General features: G+C 50.0%; 1 long non-coding RNA gene across 1 annotated transcript; it reads left to right on the forward strand.

The window, feature by feature from the left end:
* The first annotated feature begins 87 nt into the window (after positions 1-87).
* Positions 88-15203, forward strand: LOC138769717 (uncharacterized). The gene is made up of 3 exons (XR_011359297.1): positions 88-360; positions 12335-12410; positions 14207-15203. It is a non-coding gene; the product is annotated as an uncharacterized lncRNA (long non-coding RNA).
* Positions 15204-15482: the final 279 nt, after the last annotated feature.

Below are 15482 nucleotides of genomic sequence, written 5' to 3' on the forward strand. Positions count from 1 at the left end.
CAGCTGCGGGGACCCGGCCACGCCCACACACGGAGCTCACACCCACTGAACATTCTTCTGGGGATATGTAACCCCGCCCATATATGCAGTAGCAGTCACGCCCATACTATACGACACTCCCATTTATAAGTAACTGCAGCGCCGACCGGCCTGTCAATCCGGCCACAGGACACGCCCCTTTATCACAGCCCCGCCCACAATTGCCTGAGTTACTGCCGCTGCCTGTGTGTACCACGTATCCGCATCTGTACCGCAGCCCGACACGTGACACAGTCATCTCCAACCTGGGGCTCAGCAGCTGGTGCAAAACTACAACTCCCAGAATGCCCCTGCCGGGAATTGTAGTCATTGGGATAGCTGGTGAGCCACTAGTACCACACACCAATGTTGGTGACATGAGAGGTTAATGAAGTAAGACAGGTCATCAGGCCTGGGGTATTTACATAAGCGGGTAATACAGAGATAACACTAGAGTAGACTGGGAGGACTGGGGGACACAGGAGCTTACAGACTGGGAGGACTGGGGGACACGGGAGCTTACAGATTGGGAGGACGGGGGGACACAAGAGCTTACAGACTGGGAGGACTGGGGGGACACAGGAGCTTACAGACTAGGAGGACTGGGGGGACACAGGAGCTTACAGACTGGGAGGACTGGGGGACACAGGAGTTTACAGACTGGGAGGACTGGGGGGGCACAAGAGTTTACAGACTGGGAGGACTGGGGGACACAAGAGATTACAGACTGGGAGGACTGGGGGACACAAGAGATTACAGACTGGGAGGACTGGGGGGACACAAGATCTTACAGACTAGGAGGAGGACTGGGGGACACAGGAGCTTACAGACTGGGAGGACTGGGGGACACAGGAGTTTACAGACTGGGAGGACTGGGGGGGCACAAGAGTTTACAGACTGGGAGGACTGGGGGACACAAGAGATTACAGACTGGGAGGACTGGGGGACACAAGAGATTACAGACTGGGAGGACTGGGGGACACAAGAGATTACAGACTGGGAGGACTGGGGGACACAAGAGATTACAGACTGGGAGGACTGGGGGACACAAGAGATTACAGACTGGGGGGGACACAAGAGTTTACAGACTGGGAGGACTGGGGGGACACAGGAGCTTACAGACTGGGAGGACTGGGGGGGGCAGAGGAGCTTACAGACTAGGAGGAGGACTGGGGGGAACACAGGAGCTTACAGACTAGGAGGACTGGGGGGGGGGGCAGAGGAGCTTACAGACTAGGAGGACTGGGGGGGGGGACACAGGAGCTTACAGACTAGGAGGAGGACTGGGAGACACATGAGCTTACAGACTGGGAGGACTGGGGGGGGGGACACAGGAACTTACAGACTGGGAGGACTGGGGGGACTGGGGGACACAAGAGCTTACAGACTGGGAGGATTGGGGGGGGGGGACACAAGAGCTTACAGACTAGGAAGACTGGGGGGGACACAAGAGATTACAGACTGGGAGGACTGGGGGGGCAAGAGATTACAGACTAGGAGGAGGAATGGGGGGGACACAGGAGCTTACAGACTAGGAGGACTGGGGGGACACAGGAGTTTACAGACTAGGAGGAGGACTGGGGGACACAGGAGTTTACAGACTAGGAGGACTGGGGGGACACAGGAGCTTACAGACTAGGAGGAGTGGGGGGCACAGGAGTTTACACACTAGGAGGACGGGGGGACACGAGTTTACAGACTAGGAGGACTGGGGGGCACAGGAGCTTACACACTAGGAGGACTGGGGGGCACAGGAGCTTACACACTAGGAGGACTGGGGGGGGCACAGGAGCTTACAGACTGGGAGGACTGGGGGGACAAGAGCTTACAGACTGGGAGGGCTGGGGGACACAGGATCTTACAGACTAGGAGGACTGGGGGGGGCACAGGAGCTTACAGACTGGGAGGACTGGGGGGACAAGAGTTTACAGACTGGGAGGACTAGGGGACATAGGAGCTTACAGACTAGGAGGACTGGGGGGCACAGGAGCTCACAGACTAGGAGGACTGGGGGGACACAGGAGCTTACAGACTAGGAGGACTGGGGGGACACAAGAGCTTACAGACTAGGAGGACTGGGGGGCACAGGAGCTTACAGACTGGGAGGACTGGGGGGACAAGAGTTTACATACTGGGAGGACTGGGGGGGGGGGTGATACAAGAGTTTACAGAGTGGGAGGACTGGGGGGGGACACAAGAGCTTACAGACTAGGAGGACTGGGGGGACACAAGAGCTTACAGACTGGGAGGACTGGGGGGACACAAGAGTTTACAGACTAGGGGGACTGGGGGGACACAGGAGCTTACAGACTGGGAGGTCTGGGGGGGCACAAGAGCTTACAGACGAGGAGGACTGGGGGACACAGGAGATTACAGACTGGGAGGACTAGGGGGACACAAGAGCTTACAGACTGGGAGGACTGGGGGGGACACAGGAGCTTACAGACTGGGAGGACTGGGGGGAATGGGGGACACAAGAGCTTACAGACTGGGAGGACTGGGGGGGACACAAGAGCTTACACGCTAAGAGGACTAGGGGACACAAGAGTTTACAGACTAGGAGGACTGGGGGACACAAGAGATTACAGACTGGGAGGACTGGGGGGACAAGAGCTTACAGACTAGGAGGACTGGGGGGGGGACACAGGAGTTTACAGACTAGGAGGAGGACTGGGGGGACAAGAGATTACGGACTAGGAGGAGGACTGGGGGACACAGGAGCTTACAGACTAGGAGGACTGGGGGGACACAGGAGTTTACAGACTAGGAGGACAGGGGGACACAGGAGCTTACAGACTGGGAGGACTGGGGGGACACAAGAGTTTACAGACTGGGAGGACTGGGGGACATAGGAGCTTACAGACTGGGAGGACTGGGGGGGGGGGTGATACAAGAGCTTACAGACTGGGAGGACTGGGGGACGCAGGAGCTTACAGACTAGGAGGACTGGGGGGACACAGGAGTTTACAGACTAGGAGGACGGGGGGACACAGGAGCTTACAGACTAGGAGGACTGGGGGGACACAAGAGCTTACAGACTGGGAGGACTGGGGGGACACAAGAGCTTACAGACTGGGAGGACTGGGGGGGACACAAGAGCTTACAGACTAAGAGGACTGGGGGACCCAGGAGCTTACAGACTGGGAGGACTGGGGGGACACAAGAGCTTACAGACTGGGAGGACTGGGGGGCACAAGAGTTTACAGACTAGGAGGACTGGGGGACACAGGAGCTTACAGACTGGGAGGACTGGGGGGACACAAGAGCTTACAGACTAGGAGGAGGACTGGGGGGACACAAGAGCTTACAGACTAGGAGGACTGGGGGGGACACAAGAGCTTACAGACTAGGAGGACTGGGGGGGGGGACACAGGAGTTTACAGACTAGGAGTACTGGGGGGCACAGGAGTTTACAGACTGCGAGGAGGACTGGGGGGGGGCACAGGAGCTTACAGACTGGGGGGACAAGAGTTTACAGACTAGGAGGACTGGGGGGACAGAAGAGCTTACACACTAGGAGGACTGGGGGGGGGGGGGAGACACAAGAGCTTACAGACTGGGAGGACTGGGGGGGCACAACAGCTTACAGACTAGGAGGACTGGGGGGACATGAAAGCTTACAAACTAGGAGGAGGACTGGGGGGACACAGGAGCTTACAGACTAGGAGGACTGGGGGGGAGACACAAGAACTTACAGACTAGGAGGAGGACTGGGGGGACACAGGAGCTTACAGACTAGGAGGAGGACTGGGGGGACACAGGAGCTTACAGACTAGGAGGACTGGGGGGGGGGGGAGACACAAGAGCTTACAGACTAGGAGGAGGACTGGGGGGGACAAGAGCTTACAGACTAGGAGGACTGGGGGGGGGGGAGCCACAAGAGCTTACAGACTGGGAGGACTGAGGGTAACACAAGAGATTACAGACTAGGAGGACTGGGGAATACACACACGACCTTACAGACTGGGAGGACTGGGGGGGGACACAAAAGCTTACAGACTGGGAGGACTGGGGGGGACACAAAAGCTTACAGACTGGGAGGACTGGGGGTGACACTAGTTTACAGAATAGGAGAAGAGTTTGCAGACTAGGAGGACGGGGTGGGGGGGGCACACACAAGAGCTTACACATTAAGAGGACTGGGGGGACACAAGATGCAGTGCTTTATTGATGAATAAATTTATTGCAGAAAGTCCAACCATTGTGCATGGATACAAGAAGTGCCTATAAGTGTTGGGTGATCCAATACAGGTACAATGTGCATGGAACCATTGGAGATATAGAGTAGAAGGTGAGGGGATAGCAGAAAGGGAGACAGGTTTAGGGAATGTTGTAAGCGAGCCTGAAGAGATGAGTATTTAGGGCGCGCTTAATACTGTGAGTATTGGGAATGAGTCTGAGGTCTTTGGGTAAGGTGTTCCAGAACTGGTGCAGCACAAGAGAAGTCTTGGAGGCCGGAATGAGAGGGTCTGATTATGGAAGATGTTAGGGTAAGATCATTAGCAGAGCGCAGAGCACGGGAAGGATGATAGGTGGAGATGAGGGAGGAGATGTATGGAGGGGCAGAGTTGTGGAGAGCTTTATGGGTAAGGAGTGAACTGAATTCTGGATTTAAAGGGCAACGAGTGCAGTGACTGGCACAGGGGGAAACATCAGTGTAACGGCTGGAGAGGACAGACCTCTGCAACAACTAAAAATGGTGGAAAACTGGTGAAAATGCTGTATACAAGTGATATAATATCCAGAGATAGCGCTATGCCACTCCTCATGTACACACCATGGCCTATGCTGAAATATTTGTGGTTTGGTATTGATCATTTAGATCAGATTGGACAATGGCCCTTTAATGGATGCCGCCCCCCAAAGCTCTTGTGATGTTACATGGTGCCCTCACACATCCTTCTCCATGTAGCTTTGGTCTCTTCTCTTTATACTTGATGTTTTGCTTTACATGAAATAATCTCGGTTTAGGTTATGTAGATGATTGCGCCATTTTGTTTCATCATCGATATGAAAATGTAACCAGTGAGACGGCTCGATCATGACTGCTGGAAAACCCAGCTGAGGTCTGAGAAACCAAGCCATTTGTGGCCTCAGACGCTATATATACAGTGGTGCCTTGGATTACGAGCATAGTTCGTTCTGGGTCCGCGCTTGTAATCCAAATCCACTCTTAAGACAAAGCAAATTTTCCCATAAGAAATCACTGATATGCAGACAATTGGTTCCACACCCCAATAATAATGATTTATTATTCTGAATAACATTTAGAACAGATGAAACAAACAATGAGAAACAGAAGAATATGTGATATTATAAGTACAGTAATGGAGAGGATGGGAAACACAAGGGCTGACAGAGACTGCAGGGAGCATGGAGGAATGAGCAGGGTATATGTGGGCACATACACACAGCACTCACTGTTCGGGGAGGGGTTACAGCTATGGAGAGATTACCTCCACAGTCCTGTCCCCTGATGTAATCCCCAGCCTGAAGTGGGTCTGCTATGATTTGGAAGGTGAGGAAGACTTCCTGGGTCAGAGTACAGGGCTGTAGACCCCGCTATACAGACCATGCCCCTCCTCCACTCGCGCTCCCACCCAGTACCACTGTATATATATTACACTATATTCACACATCCTTTTTAGATAAAAATTTCAAATTTTTGTGATAATAACAGCTGTTATTAGTGATTATGATCATGAATAGCGGCCATCAATATGAACAACTGCCCATTCTTTCACCTAAAAAGACATTGTGGGAACATAGCCTTATACTGCTATAGGCCATGTTCACATTGCGTGAGAGACCGGCTGTTTCCTGACCAGGTCGGGTCACGGAGTGGCCGGTCTTTGAAAAGATCATCCCGGCCACTACTGCAGTTCCTGCCGGATGATCTTTCATGCTGCAGAGTTCTGATGCGGGCGCATCCATGCACGCCTGCATCAGAACTCCCCACTGCACACTATGAAGCTTGTGGCCGCAGCCGCTCACTCCATAGTGTGCACTGACAGGGTTTTCTACGGCCGCTATTCACTGAATAGCGGCTGCGGAAAACTGACATGGATCCGCTAGGGATCCCGGACGGAGCCTATCCTATGTGTATGCGCTCCGGCCAGGATCCCATAAACAGCAATGCAACGTATATTCTCGTAATAATCATGGCCGTTGTACAATGGCTGTGGTTTTATGAAAATATACGTTGTGTGAACATAGCCATAGGCTTTTGACAGTGCTCCGAGCCAAAGATTTTGCCGATTACAACAACGGCTGTACTTTTACGAAAAGATACGTTGTGTGAACATAGCCTCATACTGTATACTGTTATACTTATAATGTATAACACTGCTACAGTGTTTCCCCAAAAATAAAACAGTGCCTTATATAAATTTTTGCTCCCAAAGAGGCACTATGGGGGAGATTTATCAAACTGGTGTAAAGTAGAATTTAGAGATGAGCGAACCGGCTGAGGTCTGGGTTCGTATGAACCTGGACTCTCGGCTTCTGATTCCCGCTGTCTGCCTGCTCCGTGGATAGGGTGGATACAGCCGGAGGACCGCCTTGAAAACTGGGATACAGCCTATGGCTATATCTCAGTTTTCCAGGCGGTCCTCCGGCTGTATCCACCCTCTCCACGGATCGGGCAGACAGTGGCAGTCAGAAGCTGAGGGTTTAGGTTCATACGAACCCCAACCTCGGCAGGTTCGCTATCTCTAGTAGAATTGTCTTAGCAACCAATCAGATTCCACCTTTCATTTTTCAAAGAGTCTGTGAGGAAAGAAAGGTGGAATCTGATTGGTTGCTAGGGGCAATTAAGACAATTCTGCTCTACACCAGCTTGATAAATCGCCCCAATGTCTTATTTTCGGTGATGCCTTATTTCTCTCTTACTTTAGGCTAGCTGGGGGTCTTATTTTAGAAGAATGTCTTATTTTTGGGGAAATGTATATACAATATATGTATATGCTGGAGTGCACACTTCAGGATTTTTTTGGCCAACATAGCCTAATGCTGATATATATTTATATAATAAAAATGAAAGTCAGTCTGTCTGTCTGTCTTTCCTTCTGTCTGTCTGTCTGTCCTTCTGTCTGTCTGTCTGTCTGTCCTTCTGTCTGTCTGTCTGTCTGTCTGTCCTAAATAGACTTCCAAACGCCTGAACCGTTTGACCCCAAATTTGGCACACAGATACATTGGGTGCCCGGGAAGGTTATTGCGAAGGTCCCGTCCCCGCCAGATGTACAGGAGGAGAGGGGGAGGGGGAAGAGCGGCGCCCCATAGAGATGAATGGGAAAATCTCCTCACTGCAAACACAGGTGATATAATTAGCTGCAGCAGACACGGCAGTTGGAGCCTTAGCAACCAATAGGATTACTGCTTTCATTTTCACAGGGAGCAATGGTTGCTAGGGAAGCTGCCTCACAACATCCACAGTAATAACTGGTAGACCCCCTACTCCATCTATACAGTACATGTATATACAGGGCCCCCTACTCCATCTATACAGTACATGTATATACAGGACCCCCTACTCCATCTATACAGTACATGTATATACAGGACCCCCTACTCCATCTATACAGTACATGTATATACAGGGCCCCCTACTCCAACTATACAGTACATGTATATACAGGACCCCCTACTCCATCTATACAGTACATGTATATACAGGACCCCCTACTCCATCTATACAGTACATGTATATACAGGACCCCCTACTCCATCTATACAGTACATGTATATACAGGACCCCCTACTCCATCTATACAGTACATGTATATACAGGACCCCCTACTCCATCTATACAGTACATGTATATACAGGACCCCCTACTCCATCTATACAGGACATGTATATACAGGGCCCCCTACTCCATCTATACAGTACATGTATATACAGGGCCCCCTACTCCATCTATACAGTACATGTATATACAGGACCCCCTACTCCATCTATACAGGACATGTATATACAGGGCCCCCTACTCCATCTATACAGTACATGTATATACAGGGCCCCCTACTCCATCTATACAGTACATGTATATACAGGGCCCCCTACTCCATCTATACAGTACATATATATACAGGACCCCCTACTCCATCTATACAGTACATGTATATACAGGACCCCCTACTCTATCTATACAGTACATGTATATACAGGACCCCCTACTCTATCTATACAGTACATGTATATACAGGACCCCCTACTCCATCTATACAGTACATATATATACACAGGGGCGCCGCAATGATGAGGCGACCTGAGTCGTCTGCCTCAGGCGGCGCCACCAGCTGTCTTCATGGGGGCGGCATTCAGTGGCAGATTATAATATGAGCGGTTCGGGCGGCCGCCCACATTATAATCCGCCACTGATTGTACCATGTACCGGAGTCCCCCCGCGCCCGGACAGCATCTGTAATGAGATGCTGTGAGCGGGGGAGACTGTATTCATAAGCGCCGCGCTGTAATGAATCAGCCGCGCGGTGCTGTTACTACAGCGCGGCGCTTATGAATACAGTCTCCCCCGCTCACAGCATCTCATTACAGATGCTGTCCGGGCGCGGGGGGACTCCGGTAAATGCATTCCACGTCCGTGATCCGTCAGGATCACGGAACGTGGGAATGCAGCCTTAGTCCCCCGGCTGATGTGCGGCTGCCCGGGGTGTCCCATCCTGTCTCCGGCAGCGCGCGCATCAGAGAGATCCCCGTGCGCCGGAAGTCACAGCCACAGGCACACGGGGAGCTCTCTGATGCGCGCACTGCCGGGGACAGGACGGGACACCCCGGGCAGCCGCACATCAGCCGGGACCAGACCAGAGAGGCTCGACGGGGGAACGGATGGCAGGTGAGTTGTGTGCTGTTTTTTGTTTTTGTTTTATCTGCTGTGCAGGGGGGGGGGGGGGGGAGAGGGAAGAGGGGGACCATCTATAAGGTAGGGGGGGAAGGGGACCATCTATAAGGGAGGGGGGAAAGAGGGGGACAATCTATAAGGTAGGGGGGGAAGAGGGGGACGATCTATAAGGGGGGACCATCTATAAGGGAGGGGGAGAGGGAAGAGGGGGACCATCTATAGGGGGGGGAAGGGGACCATCTATAAGGGAGGGGGGAAAGAGGGGGACCATCTATAAGGGGGGGACCATCTATAAGGGAGGGGGGAAAGAGGGGGACCATCTATAAGGGGGCATCTATAAGGGAGGGGGGAGAGGGGGACCATGTATAAGGGGGGGAGGGGGACCATCTATAAGGGAGAGGGGACCATCTATAAGGGAGGGGGAGAGGGAAGAGGGGGACCATCTATAGGGGGGGGAAGGGGACCATCTATAAGGGAGGGGGGAAAGAGGGGGACGATCTATAAGGTAGGGGGGGAAGAGGGGGACGATCTATAAGGGGGGACCATCTATAAGGGAGGGGGAGAGGGAAGAGGGGGACCATCTATAGGGGGGGAAGGGGACCATCTATAAGGGAGGGGGGAAAGAGGGGGACCATCTATAAGGGAGGGGGGAAAGAGGGGGACCATCTATAAGGGGGCATCTATAAGGGAGGGGGGAGAGGGGGACCATGTATAAGGGGGGGAGGGGGACCATCTATAAGGGAGAGGGGACCATCTATAAGGGAGGGGGAGAGGGGGACCATCTATAAGGGAGGGGGAGAGGGGGACCATCTATAAGGGAGAGGGGACCATCTATAAGGGGGGGGGAAGAGGGGGACCATCTATAGGGGGGGGGGAGAGGGGGACCATCTATAAGGGGGGGAGAGAGGGAAGAGGGGGACCATCTATAAGGGGGGGGGGAAGAGGGGGACCATCTATAAGGGAGGGGAAAGAGGGGGACCATCTATAAGGGAGGGGGGAGAGGGGGACCATCTATAAGGGAGGGGGGAGAGGGGGACCATCTATAAGGGAGGGGGGAGAGGGGGACCATCTATAAGGGGGGGAAGAGGGGGACCATCTATAAGGGGGGGAAGAGGGGGACCATCTATAAGGGGGGAAGAGGGGGACCATCTCCTAAAAGATCAGCACCCTCCTCTCCTGACATCCTCTGTGCTGCTGTGACCTCTCCTAAAAGATCAGCACCCTCCTCTCCTGACATCCTCTGTGCTGCTGGGACTTCTCCTATAGGATTAGCACCCTCCTCTCCTGACATCCTCTGTGCTGCTGGGACCTCTCCTATAGGATTAGCACCCTCATCTCCTGACATCCTCTGTTCTGCTGGGACCTCTCCTATAGGATTAGCCCCCTCCTCTCCTGACATCCTCTGTGCTGCTGGGACCTCTCCTATAGGATTAGCCCCCTCCTCTCCTGACATCCTCTGTGCTGCTGGGACCTCTCCTATAAAGTCAGCCCCCTCCTCTCCTGACATCCTCTGTGCAGAAAGGGACCAAACATTATGTTTATTGGGGACAGCAGTGGGGGGGGGGGCAGTAGTGGATTATAATGTGGGCGGATTGACGGGGGGGGGGGGGGGGGCGTCATTCTATAGTTCGCCTCGGGCAGCAGAGAGGCTAGAATCACCCCTGTATATACAGGACCCCCTACTCCATCTATACAGTACATGTATATACAGGACCCCCTACTCCATCTATACAGTACATGTATATACAGGACCCCCTACTCCATCTATACAGTACATGTATATACAGGACCCCCTACTCCATCTATACAGGACATGTATATACAGGGCACTACACGTATACGTATGCTGGATAACACTGTCATACCAGACCTGACTAATACCGCCATACTGTGACTGGATAACACTGCCATACCAGACCTGACCAATACCGCCATACTGTGACTGGATAACACTGCCATACCAGACCTGACCAATACCGCCATAATGTGACTGGATAACACTGCCATACCAGACCTGACCAATACCGCCATACTGTGACTGGATAACACTGCCATACCAGACCTGACCAATACCGCCATACTGTGACTGGATAAAACCATCATAGAGCTGACCAATACCGCCATACTGTGACTGGATAACACCGCCACACCAGACCTGACCAATACCACCATACTGTGACTGGATAACACTGCTATACCAGACCTGACCAATACCACCATACTGTGACTGGATAACACTGCTATGCCAGACCTGACCAATACCACCATACTGTGACTGGATAACACTGCCATACCAGACCTGACCAATACCGCCATACTGTGACTGGATAACACCGTCATACCAGACCTGACAAATACCACCATAATGTGACTGGATAACACTGCTATACCAGACCTGACCAATACCACCATACTGTGACTGGATAACACTGCTATACCAGACTTGACCAATACCACCATACCGTGACTGGATAACACTGCTATACCAGACCTGACATATACCACCATACCGTGACTGGATAACACTGTCATAACACACCTGACCAATACCACCATACTATGACTGGAAAAAACTGCTATACCAGAACTGACCAATACCGCCATACTGTGACTAGATAACACTGCCATACCACACCTGACCAATACCGCCATACTGTGACTAGATAACACTGCCATACCACACCTGACCAATACCGCCATACTGTGACTGGATAACAACACTATACCAGACCTGACCAATACCGCCACACTGTGACTGGAGAACACCGCCACACCAGACCTGACCAATTCCAGGCATACAGGACCTCAAAACTATACACTACAGGTATACAGGACCTACACCAACTGTACACTGCAGGTATACAGGACTACAGGTATACAGCCCCCCCCCCAACTACACACTACAGGTATACAGGACCCCCCCAACTATACACTATAGGTATACAGCCCCCCAACTATGCACTACAGATATGCAAGACCCCTTAAAACTATACATTGTGGGTATACAGAACCCCTCCAACTATGCACTACAGGTATACACTAATTTCACTGATTAACTCAGATGAAACAATACCTTTAGCTTGGCCTCCTGGGCACCTTAGAACAAATCTAATTAACACACTGACACTTTATACCCGGGCAGCACCGGGTACATTTTCTAATATATATATACATATATATATATATATATATATATATATATATATATATATATATATATATAAAACACTGCTATACGTACGAACCAGAAATCCGGCAGGTTCGCTCATCTCTAGTGCTGAGAGGTCTTCCTCTACTCTCAGCTGTTTTCTTCCATCATTAGCCGTGTGGGTTACCATCACATCAGATACTATCAGCAGAACCACTGTCTCTAATCCCACCATGTGTCATACAGTCCTATCATATGTGATACTGTGTTTAATGTATCTGACTATGCTGATGTTCTCTTCATTGCAGAATGGATGATTCTGGAGCTGTTGATTATATTCCGTGTAATTCCTTTATATATGTGCACAGAACATTATCTTATAAGGTAAAGAGCTTATTCATTATCTAATTATTACAACTTATTTAACTGATCAATAATAAAATACAAGAGACATTATATGATAGATACAGGGATTATATATATGATGACTGAGAGGTAGTCACAGCCCCGCCCCCTATATGACTTCACTGATTTAACATTAGTAATATAATGACATTGTTATCAGACATGACATCCACCCATCTTATACTACAGTAACAGCTATTCATCTATTACTGGTGACAACCAGTGCCTATATGTGGTGGTAGCCCCTGGTACTGATGTTATTATGTCGGAGGATTGTCCGGTCACTTGCTAGGTGGTTAGGTGTGACTCCACACCGGAGGTGGTTGGTCGAGATACAGCCGGACCTTGAAGTGTTATTTTGTGACGCCAGTGTCGTGTAGGCACACTGGTGTGATGGCACGCCTGCTTTTACTTGACAAGGCCGGTTGTACCTTTTTCCCCTGTGGTCAGTATCCTGCCGGGCTGCTACGGGGTCACTTGGGTTAGAGTGATCACAGGTAGCCAGAGTGGTGTAGTGACCCTTCCGGACTATCGGAACCGCCACCCACAGAAAGTGGACGTGTCCCAAGGTTATGGTGTGTGCTGTGTATGTGGAAAACAGAAAAATCACAGAGTCTCTTTAACGTGAAGGAGCTGAATTTACTTGAAGTTGCAAATGTGCAGCAGGTCATACAGAATCAACATACTGTCCTGCTCTGTGACACTCGGCGTGGGTTGAGGTTGTCTCTGGCTTGTCCTCTCCTAAGAGAGGTTTAACAGTGCATAGTGCTGTGTAGCGTTACTGAGAAGAACTGAGTACTGTCTTGCGTCCTACCCATGTGAGGTTCTGACTAAGACTGACTCTTGAGGGTACAGGGACCTGGCAGAGGGCCAGGGCCCAGATAGGACCACTGTGGAGAGCTATCTAGCTTACGTCCTTTCTCCACATTGCCTAACACGAAAGACCTTTGCTCCTCCTCCACCCATGTGACTTACTTCCCTAGCGTACCTAATGTGCGCTGTGAGTGGGTGAAGAGTGCAACAGAAGAAATAAGGAGAGGGTTGATAGGAGAGAAGAAAACAGGTTCCTACTGGTCTACAGATTCAGGTGACACATAAAGAAACAATAACCCTTTTACATCCTTCAGCTGTGCAGCTTCCAAATACATGTATATAATATAGTGACATCTAGTGGCGAACTTTAGTACTGCTTTCATCACCACACAAGTACAATAAGTACAGATTTTTGCGAGGGGTGTATATAACTGTAACACCTGTGGTAGGACATCACATATATCATGTCTGAGATGTTGTCACAGCCCCACCCCCCACAAGACATAACTTTTATGCTTGAGTCTAAATCAAAGTGGGCTAAAGAACTAATCCCTCTAACCACTGGAGTGGAGCTTATATTATTAGATTAACAGATGCTACAAACAGATTCTGCTGTATGCCATAAAGCAGAATCTGTTACTCAGAAACTGCAGAAGGAAATTTAGGTGTTATCATATATCCACCATAGTATGTCAAGCCTACAATCGGCACCCCTTCAGTCAATGCTCCAACACAAAATGGGCCTATGGAAATTCATTATTTTCCCTGGCGTCTTTACAACAGTACCATTGAGATCACCTCCTTCTTGTCTGGATTCGCATTCCCAGATTACACCCTGTGTCCAGAAAACAGCCCTGTATTAAATATCCACTTTTACCTCTACTATTTTGTGCTTATTTTCCTTAATCTTTTATGTTTTTAATTTTTTTTTAATTTTTTTTTTCTTTGGGGTGTTATTTTAGAGACACTGGAACCAGTTACAAGTTTTCCATAGAGTTATGGACTCAACATACAATTGTCCTCCCAGAGACAATATATATTGCATGATGAGGGACAACTGTTATGGGATCTGCCAACAGCAGCAGACAGCCTGCAGCGAGCATCAGATGTTTTCACTTCATGCAACAACCAACCTAAAAAAGTAAAAATAAGAAAAAAAAAAAATGCTACATTTTGCATTAATGTCAATGAACACTAATTCCTGTGCATTTTGCTAATAACTATACGTTACTGAATGACTCTGACTATACCCAATGCCCCCCCAGGTAATCTCCAGGTCAGAGGTCGCCCTCCTGCCAGTGACTGCTCTCCTGTAAAATGTGACACTGCTAAAGTGAGGAGCAGTAATCATGTCATACAGCAGCTTCTCCTGCAAGCTTTGTCCTGTCTGCCCCACATAACTCCACAAAAATGTGGTGTCAGCCCTAGACTAGAATGTGTACATGACTAAATACATTACCAATGTCTTCCCATTATCCCATCTTCTCTAATGCATATGGGGGTCCTGTCATTTACACTGCTTGCATATAAAAGAACCCACTATTGGTCCCCTGTTGTCTCTCCAGACATAGCGTCCCAGGATTTGTGAGGTACCTGTCTCATTTTGGTTCTGGCACCATGTCGCTGCCCTGGTGCTTGGAGTACATTCATTTGGTTACTGAAATAAAATAAATGGTAATGAATATTGTTGGTGAATGGGGCCTATAGCATTCTACCATTATACAGCTGGCACAATGCAGTAAGGTTGGTAAAGTAGGTAGTAGGTAAGGTAGTGTAGGACTGTGGTACCTGGGCCCCACCAGAGGAACTGATTCTGGGGGCCACAAATGAAGAATCAGTAAGAAGTGATATGCTGACATGGTCCCATTCTGGACTGATCTGTATCTGTGACCACAACTCCCTTGGAAATAACAAGCATGTACAAAAGACCAGTATATTCCCCTTACTCTGACCCATATAGAGGTGGAAACAAATGGTATACCGCTTCTGCACACCTAAAAGTGATTACAGTGCAGCTACATCCAGCAACTTACAAGTGATGTCTTCTCTAAGTGAATCACAATCTGATTGAAGGAAGTCATTCATGTTTCCTTTTCTTCGCCATCCACCCTGTTCATCATGAAGACTTCTCCTGGTCACCACTTAAAGGGTTTTTTCAGTGTGGTGCTGAGTTGGACTCCGTTCATTACGTAGCTGTATATGTAACTGCAGCTCAGCTTCTATTTACCTAAATGGGAG

Source organism: Dendropsophus ebraccatus, chromosome 12, assembly GCF_027789765.1.
Source record: "Dendropsophus ebraccatus isolate aDenEbr1 chromosome 12, aDenEbr1.pat, whole genome shotgun sequence".
Taxonomy (NCBI): Eukaryota; Metazoa; Chordata; class Amphibia; order Anura; family Hylidae; genus Dendropsophus; species Dendropsophus ebraccatus.